Source organism: Trachymyrmex cornetzi, unplaced genomic scaffold, assembly GCF_001594075.2.
Source record: "Trachymyrmex cornetzi isolate Tcor2-1 unplaced genomic scaffold, Tcor1.1 scaffold61, whole genome shotgun sequence".
In the NCBI taxonomy this organism is placed as follows: Eukaryota; Metazoa; Arthropoda; class Insecta; order Hymenoptera; family Formicidae; genus Trachymyrmex; species Trachymyrmex cornetzi.
The window spans coordinates 2,283,416-2,299,517 of NW_017299926.1; the positions used below are offsets into that span (position 1 = coordinate 2,283,416).

Here is a 16,102-nt window from a genome sequence, read left to right on the forward strand (position 1 = left end):
TTGATGCCTTCCCGTTTGAAATTAGTTTCCTCTGATCGTACACTTCATATCTGTATATTCATTCGTCATGACTATCAGGTTCGCTAACGTTACTTCGAACTTGCATGTAACGCATATATAGTGTCAAAAAGAAAGTATTACTAATATAACTTACATGATATCACTAATAGTATTAATTTTACAATGTGTTATCAAATTTAATATTACATATATTAGTATTAATATGTAATGAATAATCATATATAAAAACAAAATTTTCACAAATAACATTTATTTATTAACATTATAATAAGACTGTTGTGTAACTATTTATTCTTAATAATTATACAGTATTATATACATCTATATATATCTGTATATATATATATATATATCTATTTAAATTTATATATATCTATATATCTATGTATTATATATATATATATATATACATATAATTATATATATCTTATTACATTTTAATACATATTAATAGTATATTATGTAAATTATATTAGTAATACTTTTTTTTTTCTTTTTGATACAATATGTGCGTTACACGCAGTTTCGAAGTAACATTGGCGAATCTGATAGTCATGACGAATGAATATCCAAATATGAAGTGTACGAAAGAAGGAAACTAATTTCAAACGGAAAAGCATCAATGACGCCTAGTGTACAAGCGCGTATAATAATTTATGTAACAGTTTTTTCTGAAACACGGACATTAGGCGCCTTTTTAAAAGGTAAATTTCTTTCGATATCACGCATTTTGTAGTACCTATATATTTTTGTATGAACGTTTTAACATCCAAATTTTTACTTATATATGTATCTAATTCTTTAATAATAAATTATCTAAACTGCGTTTTCAGTTTGCGTCTTTAATCTTTCTTCGATGCGATTTTTAAAAATCTTTAACACATTAATCTTAGTCATTTCAATTCTAACATTACTAAATCACTTATTAGTATGACACTTCATATTAATTTTGAAACAGTTGCTTCTCTCGAACATTTATCTGGAACGAAGTAAACAAAATAATTTAGAATGCGTTCTGCAGGAAAAGCAACTTTCTTTATTAAGATATGTAAATTCTAAAATATATTCTGAGAGATATAAAAATTATATAAAGTTATTTGTAAATAAAAGAATTTTTTACATGATCAAATTTTCCATATAATTTTATAACTTTTTACAAAATTTTTTGTACTTTTTGTATGAAACATAAAATATTTCAGAATTTACATATCTTATTAAAGCCATAGCGCAGACCTTTATATAGCGTATGCACAGGGCATAAGTGAATCAATAAAACTCCTTTCTATCCTTCAACGGAATCTACAATAGAAATTGTAGCGGTTGTAGAGTTTTAAGTCGTAGGAAATTGATCAAGCATAGTCTATTATTCTTCTCATACTTTGACTGTGATTGGTTAATTTTCTACGACTTAAGATTCTATGATCACTATGACTTCTATTGTAGATGTCACGTTCCTTTTCGAAAAAAAAGAGAAATTTTGGTTGATTTTCTCATATACTATATAATGCAACATATAATGCACTTTGCATTATGTGTTATGCAAAAGTTTGTGTTGCAATATATTTTCACGAAGCGATGCCACGAATGACAGAGATCTAGCTCTCTATCGATATATCGATACAGAGCTAGCAAAACTGTAGGTAAGTAGTGTTGAATGCCATAATGTGGGGGGGGGGGGGGGAAGGAGAGGAAAGACAACAGGTGAGACAACGCGTATAACGGCAATTCAGAGCAATCAATGCATCCCTCAAGTTGTCACACAACGGCGAATCAAATTTGGATCCTAAATTTTTTCCTGCACATCCCTCAAATTTTCTCACCTGTCTCCCACAGCCGTGTCTCTTGATATTTTTACTCGCATATTAAATCCAAGTTTACTGTCTTAGAGGTATTAATTATCATTAATTATTATTAAAGTTATACATTTAATTTGTATTATATATTTATTTCGAATGCAATAATGCCGAAGAACATTAAATTCTTATTTACGAATTATATTTCTTAAATATTAAAATAGAAAAATATATAATAGTGCAATTGCAAATGCAAAAACAAACCAAATTTTAAGACTTCTGGTAATTTATAAAATATTGTTGAACTAAAGATTAATTTTTTTCAAAAACATTTGTGCTGAGTCAGATAAAAAAGAAACGAAAGAAAAGTTAAATAAACAAATCATATGCTGTAATAAGATGTTATGTATTTCTGATTAATTATAGGTTAAATATATAAAAATTGTTTTTTAATGTTATCTTCTTAATTAAAATGCGTTTATATTGCGTTAATTATTATAATCTAATTATACATCAACTTTCGAGCAAATACGAATACATTTAATTCAAATATATCAAATACAATTGTATAATTATGTTACAATTAATTTTAGTAAATTGAAAAAATATTTCTCAAAACTTAATAATAATTAATTTTACATAAAATAAAAAGAGTATTAAATATAAATGAACCAAATTTTAACTAATACTTGAATTATTCAAATAATTTGAATTATAGTTAAATTTGACTAAACCGACAATAATTATTTCGAATAATTTCAGTATTATCCGCAATATTCTGACATAATTTCTCTAATTGTACATTTTATAACTTCTCGGGAAAAAAATGTTTCGTATATAATTATATATAACTATACAAAAATATTTACATAGTTTATATACAATTATATAACATTTATATATTACATTTTTTCCCGAGTTTATATCCATATAGATTACATAAAACGTCATACAAGATATACAAATAAATTAATATATTGATATATTTAAAAAAAAGTTACACATTAGTGATATTATTTATTAGTGAGCAATTACTGAATCAATTAATAAATTATATATTTGTAACAAAGTTAATGATATTATCATAAAACTGCTTTACGTTTAAATGCGAAGCAGGTAATTACTCGTCAAGTGCGGCTACTTAAACGTATATTCCTATATCCATGTCAATCTCATTCTTATTAATTGTATTTCATGTAGAATGGTCTCCAAACTTTGTCAGGGGATCTAGATCCTTTTTTATTGTTATAATTGGGCCTAAATATAAACACAGTAATTTAGAATTGGAAAAGTATCACTGCAAAGAAAATAATAATTACGTTTTATATGTCGATTTATGTTAAAATTATATTTTATACATATTATTTGATTATTAAATCAAAATTAATATTCTTACTAGTCATGTTTCTTACAAAAAATGTATAAGTTTAGTTATCATTTAAATTTCATAATACTTACGCAACTACTCATGTGTGAAAATATTCATTGATCATATCGAAATTATATAAGATATAGATGAAAGCATATTTAAATTAATAAAACTTCATACAGATTTGTTTAAATAATTTCATTAAATACTAAAAGTAATATCGTATAAGCAAAATATTATTCTCAAATTTAAATAATCTGTATTTTTTAGTATTTAATATTTAATTTTATTATACTAATTATATATATATATATATATATAGAACACATACTAGAATTTATTAATTCAGAAATATAAAACAAATCAATATTACTAACATTTACCTCTGTTGATTTTGATTTTGAGAAGGTTGCCCATTTGTACTTGTATTCGCATTTTCTTCAGTTACAGATTGTATCGTTCTATCCATTTTAATATCTTCAACATTTGATATAGGCTTGTTTGAAATATATTGTTCATTATGATCAATTGTATTATTAAAAGATATAGTATATACGTTAAGTATATAACAAATATAAAAATGTATAACAAAAAAATTTGTATAGCTTTATACTTTTAAATATAAAATATACAATTTTGTTACATATGTTATACACTATTAAAAACGATATAAAATTTGATGTACTTTGAAGTTACAAAAATTAAATTAAATTTTATGACTAGATTAAATTTTATGTATCTGTAACTGAAAAGTATATTTGTGTACATGTACATGAAATTTTGTGTACGTTTCATAAAATTTTACGAAGTTTAGTACATTTTAAATTAAATTTTATGTAGATTTGTATAAAATTTAATGTAAGTAAACGTTAAATTTAAATTATTTGTAACTTTATTTTCATTGACAACACATTAAATATTTGCAACACATTACACGTGTGATGGAAGCAAATTTCAAGCAGGCACATTAAAAATATTTAATGTATTATCAATGAAAATAAAGTTACAAATAATTTAAATTTAACGTTTCCTTACATTAAATTTTATACAAATCTACATAAAATTTAATAAAAAATGTACTAAACTTCGTAAAATTTTATGAAACGTACACTAAATTTCATGTACATGTACACAAACATAATTTTCAGTTACAGATACATAAAATTTAATGTAGTCATAACATTTAATTCAATTTTTGTAACTTAAAAGTACATTAAATTTATTTTTTTTGTAAACAGTGTAATTGCATATAACAGAACAGATTAAAAACATAAAATATAAAACATTACTATTAATAACATTTACCTTTGATGACCTTCTTGAGTTCTAACATTTTATCAACTTGTTCTATCACGAGATAATAACTTATTGCTATATTTTCTTCTACTATTGTTGCACCATTCTATACACGTCATTATCTTCGGTTTTTTTAAAGATCGGTTCTTATAAAGATCTTAAATATACCTAATTGTGTATGGCATTGATAGTGTACTTTTAAGTCATTTATTTCAACGAATATATCGTTGTAACTCTTAGCGCAATAATGGCAGGTTATGGTAAAATTGTTTTTGTCAATTGTGAAATGTTCGGTTAACGAATTATTTGCAAGGTCAATTTGCAGCACAGTTATTATTTCTTGTGAATGTTTTTGTTTTAGATGATGCTTTAACAATGGTTTATGCACTTGACGAAATGAAGATCCGCATAATGTACATTTTGCGGCAAATAATATTATTTTATTGAAATATGTCCATATCACATCGTTGTCGTTTTCCCACATTAATTTTTCTTCTTCATTATATTTTTGATGCTTATAGTATAAATGTGATATCCATTTCATTCTTTCATCATTTCTATTTCTAAAGGTCTGATCACAATATTTACACTTTATTTTCTTGTCGGTTAATTTAGTAAAATGTTCCCATAACCAATCACATAATTCACCTGTTCCAGCTGCCATTATATCTGCACGGTGTGTTGGTAAATACTACATACCGAATTATGCCAAGGAAACTGTTCAGAGAAACTGTTTAGGAGAGGATGATGAAAGGAGAAAGGGAAGAAGGAAGGTTGAAACGTATAACGTCTCACTAAAATGTAAATATTAATGTATCGATTGAATCTTCGAGTTAAGAGTCACATAGTTTAGTTCTTCTTAATTCGATTTTTGTTATCAAATATTCAGATTAAGATTAATATTATATATCTTAGCCACTTTGACTATAATATAAAGTAATAGAAATTAGTACAAACTATAAAATTTGAAAATGTTCCTTAATCTTTTATTGTTTACTGATTACTGCAACGTTGATTATCACAGTTATAGCAATAAACCTTCATGTCAAAACTTTTAATTTGTGTTAAAAGTGTTGAATCAAGAACTGTGTGACGAAGTATTATAATAGTTTACAAAAAATGTTTCTTTTTAATTACTTGGAATCAGACAAAGTATCTGTTATAGATTTTTATGTTATGGATACTTAACGTTGCCACAAATTAAATTTCACTGACGTTAGGTTTTGAAATAATTAAGATTTAATGTATAAAAAAAAGCTTTTTTACCATATTTTTGCGATATTTAACTTTTTTGTAAAAAAGATTGATGTTGTCTTGAAATTCTGAAGTCACACACACACACTTGAATGTATTTTTATTTCCTAAAACATATCATTTCGCTTTTTAATATTATACTTTTTAGCCACGTTATGAAGGTTTCACATACACACACAAAAGTATAGAATTTTTCTGCAATAGAAAATCTTTTTACGAGAAAGAAATCATTATACTTATAATTTCTACTTTGTGAATATTGATATACACATGTAGGTAATTTATAATCATAGATTCCGTTGAATGTGTCTAAAATTTGTGAAAATTCAATTCAAATATGATCATTAAAGCATATGCTGCTGTTGTCTTTGATTAATTATAACAATACTTAATTATAAAATTGTTGCTAAATTTTATATCGTTTGATCTATAGAACACAAAGAATGTCTCTTATCCAGCATCTGTGCAATATTTGTACTTTATATTGTTGGTTATATAATTTACTAAAATGTTCCTACATCTAATCACATGATTCATCTCTTCTAGCTGCCATTATATCTGCACGATACCACGATGTGTTACTAAATACTACATACCAATTATGCCAAGGAATCTGTTCTAAGAAACTGTTTCCTTGTGGAAAGGGAAGGACGATAAAAGGAAAAAGAGAAGAAGAAAGATTGAAACATGTAACGTCTCACTAAAATGTAAATATTAATGTATCGATTGAATCTTCGGGTGAAGAGTCACATAGTTTAGTTTCTATTAATTCGTTTTCTGTTGTCAAACATTCAAATGAAGATTGAGATATTATATGTTTTACCCACTTTGACTAGAATATAAAGTCATAAAAATTAGTGCAAACTATAAAATTTGAAAATGTTTCTTAACTTTTTACTGTATAATTACTGCAACATTGATTATCATAGTTAATGATCATTCATGTCGAAACTTTTAATTTGTATTAATAAAGTAGAATCAAGGGACATGTAACAATGTTTTATAAACTTCAGATTGTGTGAAATGTTATAAATATAAATAAAGTAAAACTACATAAATATTATTATCGCACGATAGTTAAATACGTTATGAGTAATTTAATAATTAGTGATATGTGTATAGTCGCTGTCGGCGAGAGACAAAGTGTGTGTCTCATTATGTTTCGACAGCTGTCTGCCGCACGAACAGTAACACATCCGTGGTTCTCATATCGCACGTCTCATCAAATTTATACATCTTGCACATTCATTTCAACGTCAGTACCTTTGACGAGCATCGACTTATGATCCGTCTTATTCGTGCATAAATTCCGTATAGAAATGCGTGTAAAAGTCGTTAATAAAAATTCGCGAATATTACGTATCCGCATAGCGCGACAGCATTTTACGCACACTAGAATTACGCTAGGAGTGAGAAATCTTTACGCGAGGAGATTAAAGAAGAGAGATTTAATCTCTATCTTTAGCGAATTAAATGGATTATGATTTATCGTTGCGCGCTAGGATCGGCAGTAGGATTGGCATTATATATCGGCAATCTACGGGAACAGAGTGCTTAAACGGCTACGCTGTGTGGTTACGTATAGAAACAATAATTCGAAAATGCGCCATATATTTTCTGAGGGGTTAATTACAACAAGATAGAGCCAGACAAAGTCGTAAGGGATTACGAAATAATTACCCAGTGCGCGGTTTTCGCTCGAGGTTTGCTGATTGTAGGCTGAAAGATAAATGAGCCAATTATGAAATCGACGAAATTTCACACCGCGGACGAAAATTCATTAGGGAGGTTCGTGGGCATAAATAAATCCATACGCACCCCTCCACGCCCACAGTCTCACGAACAAAGGCAGGTGTCGGTGATTCTCAGAGGTTTAGAACAGAAGATCATTGAGCGAGATTTTGAAGTTCAAGAGTCCCCTATGAGAAGAAAAGTGGCTTCCTCTGTCACAGAATGCTGAGAATTCGTATACGGATCGAGATTCCCGGTTTTCATGACATCGGTTACTCGACGAGAACAGTGGGAACAACTGGTACTCAGATAATGAAGGGCCGGAAAACAAAGTACCCGTCTAATATCCGATAAGAAGAATTCGTAAATTTCAAGAAAATTCAAGAAAATGTTAACGACTTGAAGGAGATAGGGAAACGAGCAATATTATTCATTATTATAAAGCCTTGCAAAGTAACAGTTAAATATAATCATGCGTCGCTTTTTATGTTGTTTTCTTTTTTTTTTCGTAAAGCTTCATGAGCGGTATCCTCGTAAATTCATCTTTTAAACCCTCAGCAACGTCTCTTCTCGCTGAGTCGGAGACTTCTTAGAGGCCGTCGGGACTCATTTATTATTCAGATTTATAGCCAGACTCGAACTGACTCCCACAGATCGGCAGGTCTTTGCAACTCTGCGAGTTTGCCGCGAACCCTTGAAGACTCTTGGAAATTCGATGTTTTGCATATACGATCTTTGTTCAATTCGAAACTCGCGTATAATAAGAAGTTTACACAGGTACTTACCGTACATTTTCTGACAAAGAGTAACCATCAATTTTGTTAATATTTGCCCAATGTCCGTGATAAATATACTGCATTTCGCGATTGTCAATATCTCATTTCCGAAAGAAACTTATTTAGTAATGCCGAGGAGTCTTATATCTTTGGTGTGCGCGTCGAGTTATGATTCGACAATTACTGGAATCACATCGTATACAAGAGATACGAGGAGAGAATAATTAAACACCCAGCTAGAATTCCAGCAGAGTCCCTATGAACGGAAAGGACGTAGACGTCCGAAGCGGACGGGAAAAAAGAAGAGACGGCACAGAATGTTGGAAGGACAGGAGCTAAGCGGCGAACGGATGGACAGACGGACACGCTGCAGACAGTATCGGATTGATCTTAGCGAGTGAACCCAATTACCCACTGAAAAGGACTAGATTTATTGTCTGGACACACGGGGGACTGACTGAGGGTTCCTGATGCCCACGATGGTGGCAGCCACTCTTTACGATGGCTCTGAGCCCGCAACGAGAGCGAAGATCGAGGCGGTGTAAGCCTCAAGGTGTCATGTAGTTTTACTCATCCAATTATCAGAGTCCTGAAAACGACCTTAACTATAGATGCTCCTGAAGAAGTCCTCGGTGTGAGCCACAGAATGGATCCGATCGAATGTATATCCACGTTCGCACGCAAACAACTGATCATAATATATAATTGACATAATTTATCGGCTGCGAGCGTCTTTATCTCTGTGGTCACGCAAGTGCTTTGTGAATGATTGACACCAAGCATGCCTCGTCAATATCGTCAGTCAATCAAAAGGAAGAAATACAGCTTTATAAATTTTTTTAATGGTCCAAGATCGATTGCATTTAACATTATTCAATAATAATTATGATAGTTTACAAACATATTTAATCACTATGCAATAATTTGATTGGATTAAAGTTTTTAATTAATCTCGCACGCTTGTCTGTGATAATTTCAATGTAGCATTAATAATTTCAATGTAGAAAATATTATGAAATAGATCCGATCTTCGCAATATCCGAAAGCTTCATTCTACTTAAAGTCTATCTAGCAGCTAATTGGAATCTCGCCATCTAGAACACTTCGTCTTCCTTTCGCAACTCTCTGCCGAAACTCACGGCTGCCATTGGCTAGACCTCATCCCGGAGATATGTAAATTCTCGACAAAAGGGTACGCGAGAGAGGATACCTACCTTTAGATGGCTGCAGGTGCCTGTCACCGGAGGCAGACATACTTTAGTCGCGAGCCGAAAAGTGGAAGGATACGTGTTCTTTGCGAATCGCCGCCGCCATGTCCCGGATGCATTGCCGCGATGCTAACTGACACCTCACAGGGCGCTGATCGAAATATTTATTGTCCTTACGCAAGGCGTTTCAGTCGCTTTGCTTTTATGCGTCCACTTTTGCATACTAGATTATCTATGTACAATCTCTTATATTACGTTGCCTACATACCTCGCATACTGCCCTTTCTGTCTCATTAGCTGCGTTCAACAGAGCAAACTAATCAGTTAGCTTTCTCTGCTGAACGCAGCCAATTATATTGGTACATTTACCTTATATTTGACATAGGCTGAAAGCTCGAAAAAAGTTCAAAAAAGTTGAAAGAAGGTATCGGATCATTTTTAAGTGTAATTTAGATAATCAATCAAAGCATCTTACACTGAAAGAGGAATCTGGTAATGACTACCTCTGTTGATGAAATAAATTCAATTAAATGTTTAGTTAATATATAATAAAAAATAATTTTACTCTTCTAAATATTTAATATTTATTACCAAATGATTGATTATATTATTATGTTTGGCAATATTTATTCATTTTCTAAAAAAGTAAAATTATTTTTTATTATATTACATATAACCGAATTCAACGTGAAATAAATGAGTTTTTAAAGAAATGAGTTTTTCTGCGAAAGAGAAGATCGTGGGCTTCGTCTTCTTTTTAAGAAATTGGATTTTGTAATTTATATAACAAACCAGTCTTATATGTCCTGCACATTATCTTGACGTATAACCATCATTCGTCTGCAAAACTTCATCCACAAAATTATTTCTTTCATACTACAGAGACACTGATATTGAATATCATCTGCGAAATATCGCGGTAAAAAGTATCAGTAGTAAATCAACCACGCTTATCGAGTGATTCTTGGTGTAGAGAACAGTAAAAAACTGAAACTGAAATGTCGAAAGAACCTTACAGTCCTATAATTATATTATTATACCCCTGCTGCGTAGCTCATGACTCTGAGGCCAATTTGTCATCTGACCAACGAGTTCGTGTAATTTGTGATTTATCACTGTCCCAGCTCTTCGATCTTTTCTCTCTTGTGATATCGTTTACACCACACACTCCTTCAAAGCGTATAATTTCACTACGTCGCGCATCAAAATTTAGACACAAAAATATCTAAAGAGAGGTATAATGTAATGGCCGCAGCACGGGCTTTTGCATAATGCATAATGCATAAGAGAATCAACCAATCAAAATTCTTCTTTTCCCATTTCATTGTAAAATGTGAGGAAAAGAAGGATTCTGTAGCGGGATTCTCTAAACGTCTTATCAATGATTGTCGCTATTATTAACTAGCGACAGCCAATGGCAGGACAATCCTGAAAGAAAGAGTGGTACTCATTGGCTATCGTTAGTTAACAATAGCGACAATCGTCGATAAAACGTTTAGAGAATCCTGCAACTGGGCCCTTATTCTCGAAAAGTATCGCACACGAAAAACTAGGGAAATACTATAGTATGTGTTACATATACTATGACATTTCTCTAATTTTTCGTATGCGATACTTTCTAAGAATGGGGACTCTAATAAGCCCTGATTCGTCGATTCGCTTACGCATTAAGCATTATACGTTAAAAATCCGAGGTAACCACTAGCTGAAATATTGTCCCACAGATTACATGACATCATATGATTTTATCTGATTACAAATAATTTTTCTCGCTACATATGAAGTCGTTTGGTAAAATATACGAATTAATTTAATATTATACAATGATTTATCGTAGTTGCATACGTAATTATTGGATTATACATAGAAATTTAATATGAATTTTATAATGATTTCGAGGACTTCTGTCTCACGATTACATTAAGTGGTTACCCCCTCGCAAAAATCTGTGCTGCGGCCTTAAGGGCGGGAACAGAATCTTGCATCACGCACAATATATAAGGAAATGTTAATTATTCAAAGTTCTTGATTTTCTTCCTTTCCATGAAATAAAAGACTCTGATAATGATTTTCTTATGTTTTATACATCATGCGTTACACAAAGGTCTGTGCTGCAATCTTAACGTCGAATTTGAAGAAATAAATCTATGCGGAATCAATCGCGTAATGGAAAAATTTAGTTAATTATATTACTCTCTTAAAAATAAAAATCAGAAGACGCTACAGCTGAATCAGAAACTGAAGCGCTCGCAGCCATTTTGAAAGAATGAGAGAGAGAGAGAGAGAGAGAGATAAATAAATGAAAGCGGCCAAACCGGCGGTTAAAGTCTTTCGAAGAAAACGTCCATCGCGCCAGGCAAGGTTTGCCCTGTGGGTGATAAATCGGTGGCACTACCTCCGATCTTGCGTGCGATAATTAAAACGGCACTATTATAAGTGCATTTGGCAGACGGTAATGATCGGTTCGCCCAAATTCTTGCAAATACGTATGTCTCAATTAATGTCTACGTATTTAATCGACTCCGCGCACGATTTGCCGGAATGCGGGTAAATTTCGCCTCGAGGGTTTTTGCTTTAAGAGAGAAGAAAGCGATTATCTCGGAATTAGAACGGATAATTACAGTACGCGAATTACGCACACGAAAGAAATTTCTCTCGAAGAAAATAAACGGTAAAGTAAAAATATGGAATTCCTCTCTTCTTAACACGAATCATCGAATCTTGTTTTTTGTTTTTTTGGGCACACCTTTCTAGAATATATTATAATTAAAGATTATCTTTTTATACAGTATAGATGCTACTTTATCTTTTAGATGCGTGTATATATTAACGATTGACTCAATTACATTTATTTATATTTAAATATATTATTATATATCGTATAATATTTTTAATAATGAAGCTGAATTGTCAACGATTTCATATATTCATGTTTTCCATACGATGCAATCACGAAGTCAAATTTTTACGGTGTCAATCCCATTTTAACGCAATTAAGCTAAATGTTGCATTCCGAAACAGATGAAAGTAAATATCAAGCTGATAGTGATCTCGGTGATATAAATCGACCGTGACAATTCGATCGTTAGAACAAGATCTCGAATCGGTTTCCACTGCTTTAAACTAACTGAAAAAAGTCACCGCGGAGATGGACGCGTAAATTGTAACATTCCTAGATGGCGAGATAGCTTTACATCTGCCGGCAGCGGTCGTTGGAATAATTTGGACGCGGTTGGAGATTGGAGTCAAAGCTCGCATTTAATTTCAATGTGTACGGGACATTACATGCCTAATTAAGCGAAGAATACGGATTTTATTCCCATTTTACGTTTCGAATTAAATCCGATCTGTATATAATAAAAAAATACAGAAATCTTGCAATCGTGCTTCGAAAGGAATTACTCGCGCGTCCAAGTGGCCCATCGCCGGAAACTAACGAGTCGTAAAGATTATACCTTTTCGTCTTTGCCGAGACGAATTACCGATTTTGTGCGACGTGCGCGTTCGCAAATTAAATTTTCACGTGACGCCGGTCGCGGCGGACGATCATTAAAAGTAAATTTGCCAGGAATCGGCGCTCCGTCGAAAAGCACCTGACGAACCGTAATGGCGTGTGCCGGGATACCCTCTACGAGAAAAAAAGGCCCGGGGGGGGCCTCGGCAAAAAAGTAGCCGGCAGGCGAGAACCTTGCGCCCGCGCGCCCATGCAACACGGTACGAAAATTTGCATTTTTATGTGACGAAGGCCGCTCTTTCGCCGCTCGTCGAAATTGCCGACTCCTCGTCCCCCGCGACTCTCGGAAGTTGCTACGAGAGTCCGCCGTTTTTCGCCGGTCGTACGAAAAACTCGCACGGTCATTTTAAATTCATTAGGCCATTCTGAACGTGACTCGGGCAACACAAAGCAGGCATGACGTAGCGCGAAGAGAAAGACGATTTACCGCCGTTTTCAAGCCTCCTTATGTGAGAATCCGCGCAGCAATTCTCTTTCAATTGAATCTCGTGCGCCCTTCGATCGCAAGTAACTCCATCACCGATTCTTCAGTCTATCAATTGAAAGTCTATTGTTGCGTTCTAAATAGCGCTGGGGGTAATGGAATGTTATTGAAAATTGATTAAGTAAACGATCGAGATATGCGGAAGTACGACTTAAGAGGGAAGGTTTATTTTTCTTCTTTACGATTGTTAAATGCATTTCTGCCTTCGTCATATAAAAAGAATGATTTTGCGTAAAATTACGATTTTAAAAGGTTTCAATTTTAAAAATTACAATCGCCTACTCGTCGAAAATTTCTCGATAAGACGCTGTAACGTAAAAAACTCAGACTTACTTAAGGGTATACGCCTTCCTCATGTATCTCCTTGCATCTACCCGCGCGTGAAACCCGCCGGATATTTCTCGACGCCTGATCGCGTCGTTAGGTGAATCCTACCTTGCGAAGGAAGGGCGAGAAAGTGGTACGGGTGTGAGAAGGATTACGGCAGATCCTGGCTTCGGGATGACCTGTGACCCATGCGGTAACTCACCGCCCACGTTGCACCTGCCTCGGCGCTATCGTACTGCTTTATTGGTTTATCTCGCCTTTGAGAGGGGTGTATGAACTCCAAGTGAAACTTGCATGAACTCCGACCCACGGTCTCGCGTACTCACACCTGAGCATTAGGGATATTACCAATTTAGATATGAAAGAGATTTGAATTTGGGCAAAGTTAAATGAGATTGTGCTGTGCTATTAACATTATATCCCTGAATGTATATATACGAGAATCTGGTGTTCTTAATATTAAAAATATTTTCATACCTCTCTCTCTCTCAGAATAAAACATAAATGAATGTGAATGAGAATAAAATAGGAATCTTTTAAATTATGTATTACTATAAAATTATTAAAATATAGAGGAATTACTGTATCTGTATTTAATTAGAACCGCATTTTAAATATGGTAATTTATTCTGTTACAAGGTTTAATTTGTTATCCTTTTTCTGTCTCTCTCTCTCTCTCTCTCTCTCTCTCTCTCTCTCTCTCTCTCTCTACACATAAAAATTGAAAGTAATTACGATAATTATATTTTATGTATATTATATTATTTGCTATAAAACGAAGTATTTTATAATGTTATATAAATACATTCGCTCGTTTAATAGTTAAAATATTATTGTTGTATTTAAATGTCCGATATTTTTAAAGAGCTGAATGCAAATTTTATGAAAGAAAGTAATTTAAAAACCTAATTGCGAATCCTTCCAACACCTTAAAAAGGCATCATAAGATAAAAGAAGACTCAATTCTACAGAGATGTCGAACTTCTACAATCTAAAGAGGAGAAGCTATCGCATTGGTATGCAAAACATTTAATTCCGGCGGGCATTTAGGAAATTATACAGTCGCCGTAGAAATTACTGCGTCCTGCGGTATCTCGGATTAAATGTCGCATTCGTGATAAAATTATGCTAATTTATTCTGCTACAATGTTAAATTCACCGCTATTATCCCCTTTCTTGCTTCTCGTGGAACTGAAAATTACATGCGTTTAGGACGTCTTTAGAAGGTTTTTCGTCAGAGCGTTGTTATTCCTCTTCTTGTGTGTGAAAATGTTACTTTCTGACAGTTATAAATTGTTGCGTACAATTATTCTCGTGCATCATACACTTGATCTCATTACGCAGAAGTATTCATTAAGATTTAGATAGCTAAAATCGGTAATTAAATTTTAAAACATCTCGTACGTTGCGCTAATTATCTTTAACAAAATCTAAGTAATTTTGTCGATTCAGAAAATGTGTTTATTTGACAATGCAATTATTTAGGTAATATTATCATATCGTCATTAAACATATGAGGAAATATAGCCGTAAAATTCTAAATATTTTTTTATGACACAATAAAATTTTCTCTTCTTCGTACTGTAAGAAACACAATACGGAAATAAATACCCGGTAAGATATTAAATGATAATAATGAGACACTAGAACCGACACACGAATCACGACGGAATTATGTTGTTGAACAATTTATTGCGAAAAATACACAAGACCACACATGGAAACACCTGCAGCACGATATAAGGTAATACAACGTGCTACATCAGCCGACTTGCAGCATAATTCGCGGCTTCCGGGCGAATACGCATTTGCTCTGAGTAAGGCATTATCAAATTTCAGATTCGACCCGGTCGAATCTTTTCTCCTCTCTTCGATTTTCATGGATCCACCGCTGCCGTATAAATATTTAACGTAGCCATCACTTCGCCCTGAATTGCAACCCATAATTTCCGACAGACTCAAGCCTTTCTCGCGCGATTTATTTTTCGGATATTCTCGAAGTTTTCCTGAAATACCGTATTTTGGATTATATCCCCATCTATATTTGTTTTTGGTCATCGTGTAGCTTACACGGTGCGTCTACATCCTTTATTTGGAGGCGTGTCAGCACACACATATATACCAGAGAAGTTCGAACGCTCTCTACCATAATTGAAACAACCAATTTTTTTTATGATGGCTACATCGCTTCATTAAAACCTTTGATGGATGAGAATTATCGATTTCAAGCAATAAGATCAGGGTACCACATCTTCTCTGATCGGTATCAGTATCCGATTGCATTCACCTCGATTGACCTCTCAACAGGCTATACTCGATCAATTGTACC

At 32.7% G+C, this 16,102-nt stretch overlaps 1 long non-coding RNA gene across 1 annotated transcript; it reads left to right on the forward strand.

The window, feature by feature from the left end:
• The first annotated feature begins 1,710 nt into the window (after positions 1 to 1,710).
• LOC108766682 (uncharacterized) lies at positions 1,711 to 6,380 on the forward strand. Its single transcript, XR_001940383.1, has 3 exons — positions 1,711 to 1,909; positions 5,137 to 5,280; positions 6,280 to 6,380. It is a non-coding gene; the product is annotated as an uncharacterized LOC108766682 (long non-coding RNA).
• Positions 6,381 to 16,102: the final 9,722 nt, after the last annotated feature.